This window comes from Salvelinus sp. IW2-2015, linkage group LG35, assembly GCF_002910315.2.
Source record: "Salvelinus sp. IW2-2015 linkage group LG35, ASM291031v2, whole genome shotgun sequence".
NCBI classification, from domain to species: domain Eukaryota; kingdom Metazoa; phylum Chordata; class Actinopteri; order Salmoniformes; family Salmonidae; genus Salvelinus; species Salvelinus sp. IW2-2015.
Window position 1 is genome coordinate 5,084,562 of NC_036874.1, and position 21,817 is coordinate 5,106,378.

Genomic DNA, 21,817 nt, shown 5'->3' on the forward strand with positions numbered 1-21,817 from the left:
TGATAGGCCTCAATATATAAACAAGGTTTTGCGTGTCGTCTCGGCTTTCTGACTGTTTACTGTGCTGGCTTGTTTACAGATATTGCATAGCTGCTTACTATCCAACTACCAACCAGGCGCAGCCCCTGGTGATTTCCCTGCCTGTCCTACCCTCAGTAGCCTATCCGCCCTACCATTTTCACCGGTCCGGTCAGTTTTATCCCATGGCTTCATTTGCTTTGGGGGTGGGGTGAAAGGCGTTTTRCCAGGCAGCTAGCTACTCGTGTACTGAACCTTGGATGGTGGTTGGCTTCTACAACCCCTTTCTATACAGTATACTTATAGTAGGCTTATTCAGAGGCTAAGTATTTCAAATCTAACTGGATGGGACATCAGGGATGGATTTAGGCAAGGATGGTATAAAATAAAACGAATGTTATACTGTAGATGTGATCATATTAGTCATCCAAAAACAACAGATTTGTTTGTCTTAATGCTGATTCAGCAGAATTACCCAGCAGTAATTGGGTAAAGTGCTGTACAGCTCATCTAATAAATGTAGTTGGTTAGAACCATAAAAATATATAGATTAATCATAATGGCATAGTACGTTTTGGGAACAGTCCCTATCCCCTTCCACTAAACTACATGTTTACTATACCTTTAAAATGCCATTACTAATGTAGGCCTACTATGTAACATGTTAATACAAAATTGTTACTACTTGTGTAATTACAGCGTCACTACACTGGTATAACAGCAACTTAATAGAAATTGTTACCAGTATAAGTTGTCACCAACTAGTTTTAAATTCACACCCTCTGCTACAATCTAGCTATTTCAAATCCATGCTCTGTAAGCGACTGACATGATGGGGCATGAGTTTAGGAGGCCGAAGACAGACAGCTAGCTCAGAGCTGCTGATCTCACATATTTTACATAAGCAACCTGTCTGGCCATGGCGGTTCAAGTCTCTTCTCTGGAAGAGGGTTAGGGTCCAACAAATGGCTTTGTTGGATCATATCCTATTGGCATTTCATTTGTTCTACCAATCTATTCCATTCATCCGTTCATTCAGTGAATGTAGGCAGGCCTATTAGCTTGTTGGTTTTGTTTATTATCGGGGATGGAAAGTGAAAGGGATAGGCCAAGTTCACTCAAATTACAAATTCCCATGAGAGCTGTCCAAACTTTCAATCTGAAGAGGCCTTGCAGACATATAAATTGTACTTCCACATACACTTTATATTATTATTATGTTGTCTGTCATAGTGGTGATCTCTCTCACCCAGGCCCTAGCATTCAATTCGGCCTTGCGTCAGTTTGCAGTCATATAACACTCGCTATTCAGTGCCAATACCCCCTTATTGATGGCTGGTCATGGCGCTTTTTCCCAAGTCTGGGATGCAGAGTCAGAGTTTTGGCCTAAGTCTCTATGACACCAATTACTAGGTTATGTCCTATTATTGCCCAAGTTTTTTCTCTCATCAGTTATGAGCACATTTTGATTTTGACACACCTCCTGTATTCTGTCTAATAAATTAGAGTAACTCATTTGAAACAGAATTTTGGTCTGTGGGTGTGGCGGTAGGTGCTGTTTGGAAACAAGTAGCTGAATCATGAAAAAAAACTGGACATTATAGGCTAGGCCTACTTCTCTTGTGTAGATAGGTGTCAATGGTTGTACAAAGCAATAAAATACGTACGAAGAACCCCAAGGCTTGTGGATGAAAAAAGTTGTAATGCCTTTATTAGATTACTTAGCATCAGGACAAGATGAAAAAGCTTTGCAGGCAGCTAGAGAAGCCTTAGTTTGTCTGTGTCACTTACCTTTCATTTAAATGTAATCATTATTTTATCTKGCTACCTCAGTTATAGCTAAGTAATTACATTCTGCTTACTAAAGTAGTCTGTAATTGATTTACAGAAGGGCAACTTAATATATTTTAGCTTACTGGTCCTATAAATACTTMCCATCATCCACCCATGATTACCCAGAAGGCAGAATGATGCAATGATTGTCTAACCAACCAACCACAGCACGGTGGATTCAATTTCTCAATGTCTGGAGSRGGTCCAAATCTGTCTGAAACCTGAGAAGCAGGAATGCTGTATTTTCTAAAGCAGGTAACTGAACACCCCTGCTAGTTTGTTTGTGTGCAGGAAGAACAGGGAGTGCGGTGCAGAACGATGGCAATGTTCCAGAAAATGTCACTCAGCCTCTACGAGCTGGAATCTGTGCTGTAAAATCTAAAACAAACCAGGGTTAGTGGGCTTGGTCAGATGTATTCATGAAAACAAAAGGGTTTTGAGTGACATTCTTCCCCGGTGAAACTTCAGAACAATAGAGGCATTTTGTGCTCTTGAATTTTATCGCTGTGCCTGGACATCATTAGTATTCTCTTCTCAGAGTTTAATGGGACATTTGGATTTATCTGTACATCGTTTCTCATATTATCAGTTCATATTTCACCAAACCTATAAGTGATGAGCACTTGGAGAAATCTATTTCAATGATTTATAACATACAGTATGTAGGGCCCTATAAAATATGGGTTGCGGACAATGCGAATGGGATCACAGAATCCAGACATTAAAATTTTATTCAACAATATACATTTTTTGTTGAACTTCGTAGGAAATCAACTAAATGTATTTAACTTATTGGAAAATGCATTAATTTGCTCAAGTTAATCATAAGACATGAACAAAATGCATACGTAGCAAGGTTTCCATCCAATTGGGACAGATTTTCATGCAAATATTCTAAAATAAATACAACATGCGCATTTTCCCACCAGAGATAGGTTTCCATCAAATTGACTTGTTGCGGTTAAAAGGCTGTGCGTGATGACGCAGTGCACATAAATATTTATTTTGCAGTTAAATTCCCATGTACCGGATAAAAAATACAAGTTAAATGTGTTTCCATTGCATTTTCAACTCTAGTGATGGTTTTGTCACAAAGAATTGCGTTATATAGTGAATGTGCCCAGTCTGGTCTTGGCATGTGTGCTCTAGCTAATAGCTGGCAGGTACAGTGGGGTAGGTAGGTTACCTATAGAATGACATTTAGGGCAAAATATCATTTTTTTATTTGTCAAACGGCAACCAAGCATCAAGCTCATCAGCCTAATAAACTGCATGCTTTCACAGTCATAGTGGGAGGACCACACAACCACACAACGTGACTCCAAGTTTTCTTCGATATGATGGTTATTATATCAATAAAGACGTTTCCACCACCATTTCTCGCATAATACATTTTACCGACACAAAAAGTTCCCACATTGTCTAGTGTATTTTGCTTTGTCAACATTTTGGAAAGTTTACCAACAAATGTGCTTTTTCCATCAGGTCTGTTTATCCGACATGCACTCTACTCGCATAAAAAGGTTGGATGGAAACATGGTTAGTGATTTGTACTTTCCTGCAACTTTCTGAAATGGCACAGGAATGCCCCTGTCTGTGTGTGTGTGCGATACGTTAATTTGTCTAGTCTACACTTTGTGTACCTGTTAGCAATAATGCTAATGATAGTCTGCTGGTAGATGGAAAGGCTTCCCCAGCATCAATCCAGCTGCCATTTGTTTTGCAAACTGCTTTGTTTTGTAAAATCCAAATCACATGAGCGCCACAGAAACACCGCTAACCAAACAATGGTCTCTGGCTTGAATTAAAGGGTAACTACACCCAATATTCAACATTTCTTAGACTTTTCCCAGACCTCCAAAGTGGTCTCCTGATGTGATGTAGCCCTTTACACTCGTACCGTATACAGGTTGAAAATGGCAGATTTGGGCACTGATGAACACCTACATTTGAACGCAGTGGCTGTACAGTAACAAGCTATACATGATCTCAATGGTTTGCTGCAATTCTACACAATCTGCAAACTGTTCACTTTCAATTGCTACCATGGATATGCATATGCTTTTTATATTTCTTCTGGAACAATCATTTCAATTTAGCCATATCCATGTAGACCAATTCCCACGAATGTAAAGGATTTAGCGTTGTTGTGGACTTAGAACATCCTATTTTGTTGTGATTTTGAGAGTGAAAACTTTTTTGTTGTTGTTGGAAAAAGAGGAACCTGGAAAAACAAAATGGAGAAATTTGAATTTGGGGGAAAAACTAAATGCAATCGGGCACAAAATACACCAGATTTATAAGGCCCTACTATCATAGGGATAGGGGGTTTCTGGTAAAATGAAGTTTGTCTAGGGGGGTTTGTGTTAAAAATGACAAAGACCATAGATACAGCAAGCCTGTTCTTCCTTTTCTCTTCTAGCCTCAGGAAGCCTAAATTCCCTATTGTTTATACCATCTTTATTACATAACTCAATGTAGGCTATTCAATGTTAGTTAGAAACTCTCATATGTCCAGATGAGCAGTCTGATCCATTGTACAGTAGCCTAAATAATCATTTATTCTAGTTACACTTCTTGATCTTATTTAAACTTTTTGAATAACATGTCCCATAGATGAAAGCTTGAGTTCTTAGTTGAATAAAAACTAAAATAGCCTAGCCATAGCCCACCCTGGCAGCAGGCTTGTGCACAAACATAACATCTCCCTCCCGTCCAAGCCATTCATTATGCACATTGCGTAAGGTCATTTCTCCCAGCCGGCCCAATGAAATCCAAATCCAATTAGCGATTGTCCATGTCTTCCAAAGCCTTTCTCAGAGACTTCTGCTATTCAGCCCTCCACGATGACATCAGGCTCTCTCTTATAACCTTTACGCTGCTGCCCCGAAATAATGAAGCTGCCATTAATGAAGAATCAATATGTGAAACAAGCACATCTACTGAGGTGTGACAACAATCGGAACCATCCACTGATAAAATAGTCAGTCATGACAGAGATGGCAGTGTTCATTTGGAAGTCAGTCCAGTAAATTAAAGCCTGTTCTGTACGACAGACAGTCAGAAGAACCTTACTGTAGAAGTAGGTACTTATTTATGCTCTTCAGTCTTTTCATATGCATTCATTTGCTTATTGAATGTCTAATTACTGCAAACTACTACATTCTTCAACTATGCTCAATTGCTTGTATTGTCTATGGATTACTGTGTAATTGCTATTGGATTACTGTGTATTGTGCAATTTTACAGATTTAAAGTGATGATTTACTCCTCTCAGGACCCTTATCTTATCAAGTTGTGGAATCTGGCTGGATTTTGTTATCTAGCCTACCATGCACAACAAATGAAACGTTGCAAAAATGCTGGCATTCCAGTAGCTGTCATCCCTTCAAGACACGTCTCTCAGCAAACTGCTTTCATAGTTCATTTGACATATCCTTTGAGTGCTTCTACCTTAAAAACAGGCTACACTGTCACCTTCCTGTAGAGAGGCAGGCAGTCCCAAACCAAACACTTCCTTAAATGATGAATTTTGCATGACGGTGRGTCTTCCAGCAACATTGGACTGCTCTGTTCTTGCTTGACTTGATTTTTAAACGGTGTTCCATGTACAGCTTGAAATAGTGCTGGAAAATACAAGGCTACATCTCGTCTTCAGTTGTTTGAGCCTAAACCTCTTGTCATTTGCCCTGATCAATGTGGACATGATGATGTAGGTTAGTGAGAAGACAGATGCCCAGGAACCCTAAAGAACAGCATCTTGTACGCTGTCTGGCGCTTCCTACCATTGCAGCAGTCTCCTCAATCCTGAGTCTGTGCATGTGAGTGTCAGTTGGATGTTACATATGTCATTTAGGTGTGAGAATGAAACAATGGGGTCTTGGGAGGGAGGAGGTATGTTCAGTTGAGTTTCACACGCTGCTCTTGCAACCGTCACTGCTTGGAGGCGGGACATTTTTAAAAACTGTAAGCTCTTGTTGGCGTTTGGATGGGTCATAATGTGGCCCTTAATAGGGCTGGCACAATTACCATATAATAGTGTAACTGACGATTATGGATGAAGACCTTCACGAAAATAAAATAACCGTCATAACCGTTTAAATTATTATTATTATTACAGTGCATTCGGAATAACGAAGTATTCCGATCCCTTGACTTTTAATAAAAAACATAAATATCACATTTTATATAAGTATTCAGACCCTTTACTCAGTACTTTGTTGAAGCACCTTTGGCAGCGATTACAGCCTCTGGTCTTCTTGGGTATGACGCTACAAGCTTGGCACACCTACATTTGGGGAATTTCTCCCATTCTTCTCTGCAGATCCTCTCATGCTCTGTCAGGTTGGATGGGTAGTGTCGCTGCACAGCTATTTTCAGGTCTCMCCAGAGATGTCTGATTGGGTTCAAGTCCGGGCTCGGGCTGGGCCACTCAAGGACATTGAGATTTGTCCTTAGGGTTGTTGTCCTGTTGGAAGGTGGACCTTTGCCCCAGTCTGTGGTCCTGAGCGCTTTGGAGCAGGTTTTCATGAAGGATCTCTCTGTACTTTGCTCCATTCATCTTTCCTTCGATCCTGACTAGTCTCCCAGTCCCTGCCGCTGAAAAACATCCCCACAGCATGATGCTGCCACCACCATGCTTCACCGTAGGATGGTGCCAGGTTTCTTTCAGACGTGATGCTTGGCATTCAGGCCAAAGAGTTCAATTTTGGTTTCATCATACCAGAGAATCTTGTTCCTCATGGTCTGAGTCATTTAGGTGCCTTTTGGAAAACTCCAAGCGGGCTGTCATGTGCCTTTTACGGAGGAGTGGCTTCCGTCTACCATCTGGAAGCTACTCCCTTCTCCACAGAGAAACTCTGGAGCTCTTTCAGAGTGACCATTGGGTTCTTGGTCACCTCCCTGACCAAGGCCCATCTCCCCCGATTGCTTAGTTTGGCCGGGCAGCCAGCTTGGTGGTTCCAAAATGATGGAGGCCACTGTGTTCTTGGGGACRTTCAATGCTGCCGACATTTTTTGGTGTCCTTCCCCAGATCTGTGCCTCAACACAATCCTGTCTCGGAGCTCTACGGACAGTCCCTTTGACGTCATGGCTTGGATTTTGCTCTGACATGCACTGTCAACTGTGGGACTTAATATAGACCTGTGTGTGCCTTTCCATGTCCAATCAATTTGTAGAAACATCTCAAGGATGATCAAGGGAAACAGGATGCACCTGAGCTCAATTTCGAGTCTCATAGTGAAGTGTCTGAATACTTATGTAAATAAGGTATTTCTGTTTTTTATTTGTAATACATTTGCAAAAATGTCTAAAAACCTGTTTTCCCTTTGTCCTTCAAATAAAATAAAATAAAAAGTTATTTGTCACTTGCGCCGAATACAACATGTGTAGACCTTACCGTGAAATGCTTACTTACAAGTTCTTAACAGTTTAAGAAAGAGTTAAGAAAATATTTACCAAATAAACTAAAGTAAAAAATTATAAAAAGTAACACAATAAAATAACAATAACAAGGCTATATATAGGGGGTACCGGTACTGAGTCGATTTGCGGGGGTACAGGTTAGTCAAGGTAATTTGTACATGTAGGTAGGGGTGAAGTGACTATGCATATATATAAATAACAGTGAGTAGCAGCAGTGTACAAAACAAYMGGGGGGGGGGGGGTGTCAATGTAAATAGTCCAGTGGCCATTTGATTAATTATTCAGCAGTCTTATGGCTTGGGGGTGGAAGCTGTTAAGGAGCCTTTTGGTCCTAGACTTGATGCTCCGGTGCCGCTTGCGTGTGGTAGCAGAGAAAACAGTCTATGACTTGGGTGACTGGAGTCTCTGACAATTTTTMGGGTTTTCCTCAGACACCGCCTGGTATATAGGTCCTGGATGGCAGGAAGCTTGGCCCCAATGGTGTATTGGGCCATACGCACTACCCTCTGTAGTGCCTTGCGGTCAGATGCCGAGCAGTTGCCAAACCAGGCGGTGTTGCAACCGGTCAGGATGCTCTCGATGGTGCAGCTGTAGAACTTTTTGAGGATCTGGGGACCCATGCCAAGTCTTTTCAGTCTCCTGCGGGGGAAAAGGTGTTGTCATGCCCTCTTAACGACTGTCTTGGTGTGTTTGGATCATGATAGTTCGTTGGTGATGTAGACGCGAAGGAACTTGAAACTCTCGACCCGCTCCACTACAGCCCTGTTGATGTTAGTGGAGGCCTGTTCGGCCCGCCTTTTCCTGTAGTCCACGATCAGCTCCTTTGTCTTGCTCACATTAAGGGAGAGGTTGTTGTCCTGGCACCACACTGCCAGGTCTCTGACCTCCTCCCTATAGGCTGTTTCATCGTTGTCGGTGATCAGGCCTACCACTGTTGTGTCGTCAGCAAACTTAATGATGGTGTTGGAGTCGTGTTTGGCCACGCAATCTTGGGTGAACAGGGAGTACGGGAGGGGACTAAGTACACACCCCTGAGGGGCTCCGGCCGCAGTCCCAGCTCCCCTCCCCAGACCCAGCATCTCCAGCCCCAGCCCGACCCCTCAATCCCCAGCTTCCCTGTTACTTCAGCCCAGCTCCCCAGCTCTCCTCCAGCCCAGCTCCCCAGCTCTCCTCCAGCCCAGCTCCCGTTTCCCTCATAGCCCAAGCAGCTCAGCTCCACAGCTGAACAGGCCAGAGCTGCACATTCCAATGCCCCGGCCCGCACACTGCCTGAGGGCCTTCTTTCATCACCACTCTTTGGCCTACAAATCAGTGCATACCATTCAGGGCATTGCTCTTTCCAGCCTATGTGGAAAGAATTTGATCCCAGCATTCCAGAGGACTGCAGTGAGCTTCATCCAGCGATCATGTGGTGTGGTATGGAGGGGATGATGTGTAGTGTGGCAGGCAGTGTAGCAGGCTGGCAGTTTGACAGGCAGTGTAGCAGGCAGGCAGTGTAGTGGGTTGGTAGGTAGACAGTAAGGCAGGCAGGCAACGTAACAGCCTGCAAGACTGGGCCTCACCTGCTCAGGTGGAAGCTGGCCTACGTATGCTCTTTAAGGCACAATCTGGGATATTTCCTGCTGTTCAATCAATGAGCTGAAACACAGATTGTGGCTTTAAGGTGGGCCAGAATGCAGGGTCGCGTAGTTTACTGTTTGTTCAACATATAGTGAAGCTTTTTGTTTTGTTTGGAGAAACAATGCCACTAGAAGATTGTCACGCTCTTGAGGGTTACCACCCAGCATGTGGCTTTCAATGCGTAGTAGTATTAATCCTTTATCCTTTGATGGACCTTGAGGTCACCATTATTCTTTGCATTTGAGAATCAAGCCCTATCAGTGGCTGTGCTTGAGCTGTTTTTCAAGACAGAAGGACAGAGTTAGGCTGTTTCATATAAATGTTTCTTTAAAAAAAGAAGACATGAAAGCAATTCAACTTCAATTGATCTTCAGTTTGATCTTAGTCATACTATTTTTGTCCGAAGGCTCAGACTGTAAGAGACACCTGTGAGCTGTTTGTATTTCAAGTTTACACATCTAGGCCTAAATGCCCATTTCAAAGTTTTCCCCAATGTCCACAGGCCTACCTCACAGATCTCAGGTAGTATGCATAGTGCTGTAAACGTACTGGGTAGTAATGACTAGACTGACTTGTGTACGAGTCTGCTGCACAGGTTGCTGTTATGATTCTGGACGGCCAGAACTATAAATAGCCCTACTATTTTGAAGTGTGCCCCAATTTGGAAGGGAGGGGAATGTATAGCCCTGTGAGTGCTATGCAGTTGGGCAGTGTGAGGAGAGGAGGGAACACAGGCAGGTCCCAGAGAACCCAACCCACCAATTCCATTCACAAGGAAATATTTGGCAGCCTGAGCCATAAGAAGTTTATAGATTTCTGCTTTATAATTATTTGGCCCAGAAAGATGAGGTTAAAAGTGTAATATTTCCCACTCACACTGTATTTAATGGAATGTAGGTCTATTCAAGAGAATGTGTTAGCAGTTTTCTACTTCCCTGAAGTTTAGGCACTTGTTTAGGACCATATATTACATTCAATTTGCTCAAGTATCTATTTTAAACTGTTCTGTTTACCCTATGTTAAGTTTAGCCTTATGTTATGCATATCGTTAGGGTGTTTGTAGTTGATGGAGGCATTTGTACATATTTTTTACCTAAAGTCTCCATAACACCCATCTCTGATCACAGCCTGGACCTTAAAACCAGCAGCGACATGCAAAAGAGGAGATCTCTTCAGGGAAATGTTGGTTCAGTTTCAATTAGGCTTTACTTTAAATAGCCAACGCTCATGGTGAACCCAAGCCTGGGCTTTGCCTCTGTTCTGGTGTTAATCACTGCAGGATATTAAAGCTTTCCTCTCAGTGTAAGCACACATGAAGTTCTTACTGTATTGTACCAAGCAAACCAAGCCATCCCACCACCGTATGACTGTCAATGTGTGGTTGAAATCTAGAACGTAAAGAAATCAGCACACATGAACTTGTTACTGTACCGTAATGACCAAGCAAAGCAAGCAAGCCATCCCAGAGCCTGCCACAGTAGGACTACTGCATAGTTCCAATTAGAGGTCGACCGATTATGATTTTTCAACGCCAATACCGATTTTAAATCGGCCAATTTTTTATATACTGTATATATATTTTTGTAATAATGACAATTACAACAATACTGAATGTACACTTTTATTTTAACTTAAATATAATACATCAATAAAATCTATTTGGTCTCAAATAAATAATGAAACATGTTCAATTTGGTTTAAATAATGCAAAAACAAAGTGTTGGAGAAGAAAGTAAAAGTGCAATATTTGCCATTTAAAAAGCTAACGTTTAAGTTCCTTGCTCAGAACATGAGAACATATGAAAGCTGGTGGTTCCTTTTAACATGAGTCTTCAATATTCCCAGGTAAGAAGTTTTAGGTTGTAGTTATTATAGGAATTATAGGACTATTTCTCTCTATACCATTTGTATTCCATATACCTTTGACTATTGGATGTTCTTATAGGCACTATAGTATTGCCAGCCTAATCTCGGGAGTTGATAGGCGTGAACAGCGCAATGCTTGAAGCACAGCGAAGAGCTGCTGGCAAATGCYGGAAAGTGCTTTTTGAATGAATGCTTACGAGCTTGCTGCTGCCTACCACCACTCAGTCAGACTGCTCTATCAAATATCAAATTATAGACTATAATAAACACAGAAATACAAGCCTTTGGTCATTAATATGGCCAAATCCGGAAASGATCATTTKAAAAACAAAACGTTTATTCTTTCAGTGAAATACGGAACAGTATTTTATCTAACGGGTGGCATCCCTATGTCTAAATATTGCTGTTACATTGCAGAACCTTCAATGTTATGTCATAATTCTGTACAATTCTGGCAAATTAATTACGGTCTTTGTTAGGAAGAAATGGTCTTCACACAGTTCGCAACGAGCCAGGCAGCCCAAACTGCTGCATATACCCTGACTCTGCTTGCACAGAACGCAAGAGAAGTGACACAATTTCCCCAGTTAAAATAAATTCATGTTAGCAGGCAATATTAACTAAATATGCAGGATTAAAAATATATACTTGTGTATTGATTTTAAGAAAGGCATTGATGTTTATGGTTAAGTACACATTGGTTCAACAACAGTGCTTTTTTTCGCGAATGCATCACCCGTTTGGCGAAGTAGGCTGTGATTTGATGATAAATTAACAGGCACCGCATCGATTATATGCAACACAGGACAAGCTGGATAAACTAGTAATATCAAAACCATGTGTAGTTAACTAGTGATTATGTTAAGATTGATTGTTTTTTATAAGATAAGTTTAATGCTAGCTAGCAACTTACCGTGGCTCCTTGCTGCACTCACGTAACAGGTGGTCAGCCTGCCACGCAGTCTCCTCGTGGAGTGCAATGTAATCGGCCATAATCGGCATCCAAAAATGCCGATTACCGATTGTTATGAAAACGAAATCGGCCCTAATTAATCGCCCATTCCGATTAATCGGTCGACCTCTAGTTCCAATATAGCACATGAAGAATGAATCCCAATGAAATGCAGGCAGTCAGCCCTCATCATAACGTCAAGGACCAAGTACAGTCTAGTAGCTTTGTTGTTGTTAGGTGCCCCTTTTCCACCGTATGTTAAGATGACATTGATTGTCACAACATAGTTGTACCGTCACGTACAGTATAGACCTACCGTTGTTCTTTAGCTCTGTGTGACTAGACCGGCAAAGACAACAGAACGAGTTAACTGCAAGAGAAACATGAGCATAGCCCGAGGAATAGACCTCAAACCTCTGACTGCACCCCTCCCTCCCTCCCTGGCATGGAGAAATGTTGACTTGAAATCCCACAAGCAGACAGAGGAAATTTGTCTTGTTGAATAAGAGCCCAGTGGAGAAGGAGAACCCCTTACTTMAATAGTTAWGGCTAAAAGTTAGCATGCTCTCTCTCTCTCCYCTCTCACACGGCTGTAATAATTAAGCCTAGCTGCGATGAAGATGTCCATTGTTAAGGCTCTGTTTGAAGTTACATTCTTCGTRCATGCAAGCTTGAGCAACAATCTCTCTAATTAGTACAGATGCGTACAGTACCAGTGGCACACGGTGCTCTGAAGTCCCCAGCCTTTCTAGTTGATCAATGCTTTGGGGCTAATTGCTCCGTTAAGGTCACAGTTAATCATATTTCACTATTCTGTTCAAGTGGAATGAGTCAAATCAAAGCCCCCCCCCCCCCACAGAATGACTTTGATTCTGAAAAGGAATGATTAAACATAGGTATATGTTTTTTGTCAATTTGTCCAATTATGGCAAGTAACCCCCAAGGCACGTGTCATAAGAACACACTAGAATGTTCTGGTTTTATTCATGGAGGAAAGCCCTTCCAGCCATATCTCACAGCAAAGAGTGTTTATCACACATAGGTATGCCTTTTGTGCCTCTCCTCTCAGACCAGCTTTATGATGAGGGCTTTACTGTTAAGTGTCATAGGCGAGGGGCAAGAGATCAATGTTTCTTGTGTTCTCAAGATCACCCGTACAGTACAGTATGAATTATAAATCGGTGGGGCTACACACACACAGACCGGGACTGAGACACACATAGCAGTTCAAAGCACGGTGCGTACACACAGAGGACACACACCCATACACACACACTAATTACAAGTGAGCCCATTCAGTGGTTCTATTGATCCAAGTGCCAAGCTCTTTATTGTAGATAAACTCATGGGTGGATCATTATTTGCATGTTAAAAACTTTGTTCATGCTGTGCTTTCTCAACAAATTGGAAACGATGACAGTTGCTCAGAACTTTTAATGTAATTTATGTCCAATCAGCTTTTTCTATTTTGTGGATAATTCATATTTTGTTATCAGGTTTGGCGGACTGTAATGCTGAAATGACACAGTTATTTAATTCTGAGGAACTTGGAGGAACTGTTGTAAACTATAAATCATTGTTTAGACTACAACAATATTTTAATTGAAATGTTTGCCTAGTGGAAGTTTGGCGATGATGTATGTCCAAGAAATCTCTGCTACCTCACCCTACTAAGTCTGTTTCTCTAAGTTTTTCTATGTAAGTCAGAACCRGAGGAGAAGATTTTGCTATCTTCGTTTGTCAATCTCAGAGAGAGGCAGCATGAGGAACAAAGCTAATGGAATCTGCCCATTACTTTTCTGTTGAAGCTAGTGGCAGGGGCCTCCGCGACCCAGTGGAACAGACATCTTTTTCAAGGAACACAAACTGTTCAGGTAGTTCCACTCAGCATCATGGCCCGGGCCTGCCTGGCTCTAGTTCTCTATCCGATGAGAGTGGAAGGCAGAACTGGTACTGAATGAAAATGCTGTGCTACTGTATTTCCCCTGCTGATAAATTAACCGCAGATACCTACTAACAAAAGGAGGTCTCTCTCTCTCGGGTCTGACGATGGTCCACATGATCTATGGCCACCATGACATCCTTCAGGGGGCTTCCTCTAATTTTGTTGTGGAGCAGGAAAGAGTAGGAGTGGTGCTGCTGCTGGCTGTGAAACATGCGGCCAGCTTTTACTTTCTTATGTAATCAGGCAGGGCCGTGGGATGGGAAATAGCACTGTAACAGTACCAGGCAACCTGAAAATCCTGATCATTCCTGAAAATAGTCCATGACTACATGGCATGGGACAGTCTAGGCTTACTGCAACTCCAAACACCAATTAATAGCCTGATAGAAGTATTTCTGAAATATCATCAAAAGGGTCTCACTCAGAGCCATCTACATTGAGTGTACAAAACAGGAACACCTGCTCTTTCCATGACAAACTGACCAGGTAAAAGCTATGATCCATTATTGATGTCACTTGTTAAATCCACTTCAATCAGTGTAGATCAGTGTTTCCCAAACTTTTTATAGTCCCATACCCCTTCAAACATTCAACCTCCAGCTGCGTACCCCCTCTAGAACCAGGGTCAGCGCACTCTCAAATGTTGTTTTTTTGTCATCATTGTAGTCTGCCATACACACTATACAATACATTTATTAAACATAAGAATGAGTGTGAGTTTTTATCACAACCCAGCTCGTGGGAAGTGACAAAGAGCTATTTTTTGACCAGGGCACAAATAATAATATAGTAATAATTAGGGATGCGTGATATCGGTGAACATATCGGATGTCTAGTTTAACGCCGATTTGCAAAACTGATGTCAAAGCTGACGCATACCTATATAACGAATATGTAATGTTGCTCTATACATGCAACACAGCATTCCTTAACTAGCCCACAATGTCTGCTGTGTGGATTGAGCAGTCAACAAGTCGAGCAGTCATTTGAAAGAGTAACACATTTCAGCGAGACAACTCAAAGGCGAGATCCATTAAAGCCAAGATAATGGAATTCATTGCCCTTGACAATCAACCGTTCTCTGTCGTGGGTGATGTTGGCTTTCGTTGACTGGTCGAGCACCGGTACACACTACCATGTGCACTATTTGTCAGATGTTGCCATCCCGGAATTACACAGTAAAAGCGTCACTCTATTAGCGTCACGACATACATACTATGGAATGCCTTTTGGGTCTTTGCGTGTCAAAAAAAGATACAGTAGCACTGTCAAAGCTGTAGAAAAAAGATGTGTTTACATTACCGCGTTGATAATAAAGCATCATTTGTTTGACCGCAACTTCTGGGGTAGCTAGATTTAGCTTGGTATCTAGCTAGCACCAATACAATCAGCCTGAAAACAATGACCAGTAGAAACTGGAGTGCTTTTCATTATTCTTACCAATGATTTAGGAATCCTTGTGAGTAATTATTAGCTAGGTTGACACTTGTTGTTCACCTATTGAAATTGAACTTCAGTTCATGAAAATAAATAGCTAGCTACTCAACCCTGTTGCCCAAAGCCAACGTTATAAGCAGCCAGCTAGCTTCATCTGGCTAGTGAGGCTCAAGCGGACTATGTGTTGTGAAGCTAGCCACAATAAGGATTAGGCACAATAGTGGAATTTGCGGTTTGCCTTCAAAAGAAAAGTATGTCATTGACAGTGATGCAAATTAATACAAATAGTAGAATTATGCCATACTTATATTTTGAAGGCTAACCGCAAAGTCCACTATTGTGGCTAATCCTTATTGTGGCTAGATTCACATAGATCGGTCTGACCACCGTTATTTTAGATGATGACACCTAGCTAGCATTTCTTTTATGATCAGCACTGTAGGTGCGCGAGGCAACTTTACCAGCATCATAGCATATGTATTGATGAATCGTTGTGACATATGAAATACGAGTGATAGTGTAATCGATGTGTAATAACTACGTAAAAAATTTATGAACACGTTAAATTATTATGTGACGTGTAGTCATATTCAGGTCCTGATTGGTCAACAAACTTATGTGACGTGTTAAATAGTATATTTTTTGACACAAAAAGACCCAAACGGCGTTCCATAGAGAACCTGGTTGAGAATGAAACGACTGAACAAATGAACAATGAAACAGCACAGCAAGTAACTGAAAGATATAGGTTTTGGTAATGTTTTACTGGTAATGGGGACATACGTAAATGCAAACAAAATAACTTTTTGGTGTGTGTGTGTGGCCTTTTATTTAACTAGGCAAGTCAGTTAAGAACACATTTTTATTTACATTGACGGCCAAACCCAGACAACGCTGGGCCAATTGTGAGCCGCCCTATGGGACTCCCAATCACGGCCGGATGTGGTACAGCCTGGATTTGAATCAGGGACTGTAGTGACTCCTTGTCACGCTCGTCGTAAAGAGGAGACCAAGGTGCAGCGTGAGTAGAGTTCCACATATTTAATAAAGAGAAACTCATAAACAAAAAAACAACAAAAGCACAAACAAAACGTGAAGCTACTAATGTGCACAAAGGCAACTATACGTAGACAAGATCCCACAACACAAACAAGGAAAAATGGCTACTTAAATATGATCCCCAATCAGAGACATCGATAAACAGCTGTCTCTGATTGGGAGCCATATCAGGCCAACATAGACATAAAAGACACCTAGACATACTAAAACCCTAGACATACAAAAACCCTAGACATAAAAAACAAGCGTACCCACCCTAGTCACACCCTGACCTAACCAAAATATATAGAAAAACAGATATCTCAGGTCAGGGCGTGACACTCCTCTTGCACTGAGATGCATTGCCTTAGACCGCTGCGTCCATGTGTGTGTCTTAACTATTTAACTGTACTAAAATGCTTAAAAGGCAGCTAAAATGTTAAATATCAGATATCGGTATCGACCAAAAATGTCATATCGGTGCATCACTAATAATAATCAATATTTTTGCTCTTTATTTAGCCATCATACATATAAAACCATATTTGTTCATCAAAAATGTGAATAACTCACCACAGGTTAATGAGAAGGGTGTGCTTGAAAGGATGCACATAATTCTGCAATGTTGGGTTGTATTGGAGAGAATCTCAGTCTTAAATCATTTTCCACACACAGTCTGTGCCTGTATTTCGTTTTCATGCTTATGAGGGCCGAGAATCCACTCTCACATAGGTACYTGGTTGCAAAGGGCATCAGTGTCTTAACAGCTCGATTTGCCAAGGGAAGAAACTCTGAGCGCAGCCCTTTGCAGAAATCTGACAGTGGCTTCTGATTAAATAACATTTTCACAGAACCGCTTGATGCAATTTTGATGAGGCTCTCTTGTTCAGATATCGGTAAGTGGACTGGAGGCAGGGCATGAAAGGGATAACGTTGTTTGTGTCGTCCGTTTCGGGAAAGTACCTGCGTAATTGCTCACTCAGGTGCTTCGCTATATCACATTTGACATTGTCTGTAAGCTTGAGTTCATTTGCACACAAAAAATCATACAGTGATGGAAAGACCTTTGTGTTGTCCTTGTTAATGCAGACAGAAAAGAGCTCCAATTTCTTAATCATAGCATCAATTTTCTGCCGCACATTGAATATACAGTTGAAGTCGGAAGTACATACACCTTAGCCAAATACATTTAAACTCAGTTTTTCACAATTCCTGACATTTAATCCTTGAAAAAAWTCCCTGTTTTAGGTCAGTTAGGATCACCATTTTATTTTAAGAATGTGCAATGTCAGAATAATAGTAGAGAATTATTTATTTCAGCTTTCATCACATTCCCAGTGGGTCAGAAGTTTACATACACTCAATTAGTATTTGGTAGCATTGCCTTAAACAATTTAAACTTGGGTCAAACGTTTCGGGTAGCCTTCCACAAGCTTCCCACAATAAGTTGGGTGAATTTTGGCCCATTCCTCCTGACAGAGCTGGTGTAACTGACTCAGGTTTGTAGGCCTCCTTGCTTGCACACAGTTTTTAAGTTTTGCCCACAAATTTTCTATAGGTTTGAGGTTAGGGCTTTGTGATGGCCACTCCAATACCTTGACTTTGTTGTCCTTAAGCCATTTTGCCACAACTTTGGAAGTATGCTTGGGGTCATTGTCCATTTGGAAGACCTATTTGCGACCAAGCTTTAACTTCCTGACTGATGTCTTGAGATGTTGCTTCAATATATCCACATCATTTTCTTTCCTCATGATGCCATCTATTTTGTGAAGTGCACCAGTCCCTCCTGCAGCAAAGCACCCCCACAACATGATGCTGCCACCCCCGTGCWTCACGATTGGGATGGTGTTCTTCGGCTTACAAGCCTCCCTCTTTTTCCTCCAAACATAACGATGGTCATTATGGCCAATAAGTTCTATTTTTGTTTCATCAGACCAGAGGACATTTCTCCAAAAAGTATGATCTTTGTCCACATGTGCAGTTGCAAACTGTAGTCTGGATTTTTTTATGGAGGTTTTTGAGCAGTGGCTTCTTCCTTGCTGAGCGGCTTTTCAGATTATGTTGATATAGGACACGTTTTACTGTGGATATAGATACTTCTGTACCTGTTTCTTCCAGCATCTTCACAAGGTCCTTTGCTGTTGTTCTGGGATTGATTTGCACTTTTCGCAACAAATTACATTCATCTCTAGGAGACAGAACGCATCTCCTTCCTGAGCGGTATGACGGCTGTGTGGTCCCATGGTGTTTATACTTACGTACTATTGTTTGTACAGATGAACGTGGTACTTTCAGGCGTTTGGAAATTGCTCCCAAGGATGAATCAGACTTGTGGAGGTCTACAATTAGTTTTCTGAGGTCTTGGCTGATTTCTTTTGATTTTCCCATGATGTCAAGCAAAGAGGCACTGAGTTTGAAGGCAGGCCTTGAAATATATCCACAGGTACACCTCCAATTGACTCAAATGATGTAAATTAGCCTATCAGAKGCTTCTAAATCCAATACATTTTCTGGAATTTTCCAAGTTGTTTAAAGGCACAGTCAACMTAGTGTATGTACACTTCTGACCCACTAGAATTGTGATACACGTAATTATAGGTGAAATAATCTGTCTGTAAACAATTGTTGGAAAAATGACTTGTGTCATGCACGAAGTAGATATCCTAACTGACTTGCCAAAACTATAGTTTGTTAACAAGAAATTTGTGGGGTGGTTGAAAACMACTTTTAATGACTCCAACCTAAGTGTATGTAAACTTCCGACTTCAACTGTAGTTGCGGAGAGTCCCTGTAATCGTAGATTCAGATCATTCAGGCGAGAAAAAACATCACCCAGATAGGCCAGTCGTGTGAGAAACTCATCATCATGCAAGAGGTCAGACAAGGGAAAATGATGGCCAGTAAAGAAAACGTTAAGCTCGTCTCTCAATTAAAAAAAAACAACATGTCAATACTCTGCCCCTTGATAACCAGCGCACTTCTGTATGTTGTAAAAGCATTACATGATCGCTGCCCATATCATTGCATAATGCAGAAAATACACAAGAGTTCAGGGGCCTTGCTTTAACAAAGTTAACCATTTTCACCATTTTCACTGTTTTCACTGTGTCCAAAACGTCTTTCAAGCTGTCAGGCATTCCCTTGGCAGCAAGAGACTCTCGGTGGATGTTGCAGTATACCCAAGTGGCGTTGGGAGCAACTGCTTGAACGCGCGTTACCACTCCACTATGTCGCCCTGTCATGGCTTTTGCGCCATCAGTACAGATACCAACACATCTTGACCACCAAAGTCCATTTGATGCCAACACATCTTGACCACCAAAGTCCATTTGATGTCACAAAGCTGTCCAGTACTTTAAACATATCCTCTCATGTCCTGGTTTCCAGTGTTTTGTAGAAGAGGATGTCTTCTTTAATTGACCCCCCATAAATGTAAAGGACATATACCAGTAACTGTGCCAGGCCAGCGACATCTGTTGACTCCAGCTGTAATGCATATAATTCACTGGCTTGTGTGCGAAGCAGTAATTGTTTCAAAACATCTCCTGCCATGTCACTGATGCGTCGTGAAACAGTGTTGTTTGATGAAGGCATTGTCTGTATAGTTTTTTTGGCCTTTTCCCCCAGCATTGTCGCAGCCATATCCGTGGCAGCAGGACGAATTAAGTCCTCCACAATAGTATGGGGCTTGCCTGTCCTAGCCACTCAGTAACTCACCATATAAGACGCTTCTAGCCCCTTCTTATTAATGGTTTCTGTTGCTTTTATTCATGACTTACTACTCGAAAGTCGTCTTTATTCTCGCTCAAAAAACTCCTGTGGCTTATTTTTCAAATTGTCATGTTTCGTTTCTAAATGTCTGAAGAGTGAAGGTTCCCCATGAGAGAGTAACGGTTAATGTGATTGGATGTTAATTATTTGACTAGGCTACCTGTATTTGACATTGTGTTGTTATTTTGCTGAACACTAGATGGTTTAATTTWATTTTTGGCAGTGAAACGAGGRTACTTAGGCGAGAGAGAGAACTCACCCAAATGTATAGCCCCTTTGGACAATATAAATGTGAGACAGGTTAAAGGATTTTTAAGCCTTGCGTCAATTGAGACATACATTTAACAGTTAACAGATTTGCGGTTGACCGCAATTCTGCTGCGTTTTTCACGCGTAACAGTTTCCTGTGTTTATCAAGAATGGCCCACCACCCAAAGGACATCCAGCCAACTTGACACAACTGTGGGGACCATTGGAGTCAACATGGGCCAGCATCCCTGTGGAATGCTTTCAACACGTTGTATTCCATACCCCAACGAATTGAGGCTGTTCTTAGGGCAAAAGGGGGTGCAACTCAATATTAGGAAGGTGTTCCTAAAGTTTTGTCCTCCCAGTGTATATGTCAAAACTCGCAAAATCTATGGTTCTGGTCTAACTGTACATGTATGAAAARGTTTTGTAAGGTAATTGTGGTTTGAGTTGGAGGAGGGGGGGGGGACTCCAAAAGGGCATTCAGCTCCATTCAGTGAGAAACTGTGCTAGGCCGAAGCCTGCTGATGACTGTGTCATGTATATGGCCTGTATTTCAGGGGAAATGTTTACAAGTGTTTGTATTTGTAGATGTAGGCTATCAATAGGTTAATAGGATACTGCCTTTAAGATAGAAATAGACCAAAGGTCCAACTTGTTGTTGAACTTTCTCCTGTCTTGACCCAGGGATTGGACGAGGCTTTAGCTACATGTCAACACTCACAGGAAGCACCAGCAAAGTATTGGCTGAAGGACTTGGAATAACAGCATCGTTGTGCCAGTTGCTGTTTCTGTTTCTCATAAGTTTTAAATGTGATCTTGTCTGACTGACCAGGATTCTCAGACAGTGGTTGCAACAAAATACTACATGATCTAATCTGCACAAACTTTTACCTTTTTGTATCTGTTTTCATCTGYGTTCTGATCAACACCACCAACCAGGCCAGGTGATAAAGGTGGCCAGTTGTAGTCTATAAACCTCTTGAGAATGATTAAAAAAGCAACATTAAAGCTTTTTTGAGTGAGGACGTTCACTGTAGGTTTAATTTCCTTCCACACACCACATGAGTACAGTAGTTTCAACTTAGAACTTTTGAACAATCATACCATAGCCTTTAACTAAGACCTGAGAGTTGTTTGCTGCTAGAAGCTGTTTACTGTTTAGGCTAGTGTTTACTGACCTGTAGAACTACACTCAGCAAAAAAAMAAATGTCCCTTTTTCAGGACCCTGTCTTTCAAAGATAATTCGTAAAAATCCAAGTAACTTCACAGATCTTCATTGTAAAGGGTTTAAACACTGTTTCCCATGCTTGTTCAATGAACCACAAACAAATAATGAACATGCACCTGTGGAATGGTTGTTAAGACACTAACAGCTTACAGACGATAGGCAATTAARTTAGGACACTAAAGAGGCCTTTCTACTGACTCTGAAAAACACCAAAAGAAAGATGCCCAGGGTCCCTGCTCATCTGCGTGAACATGCRTTAGGCATGCTGCAAGGGGGCATGAGGACTGCAGATGTGYCCAGGGCAATAAATTGCAATGTCTGTACTGTGAGACGCCTAAGATGGCACTACAGGGAGACAGGACGGACAGCTGATCGTCCTCGCAGTGGCAGACCACGTGTAAGAACACCTGCACAGGATCGGTACATCCTAA

General features: G+C 41.6%; 1 pseudogene; it reads left to right on the top strand.

The window, feature by feature from the left end:
* Positions 1-3,345: 3,345 nt before the first annotated feature.
* Positions 3,346-21,817, top strand: part of LOC111958825 (growth factor receptor-bound protein 10-like) — a 79,147-nt pseudogene continuing 60,675 nt past the window's right edge.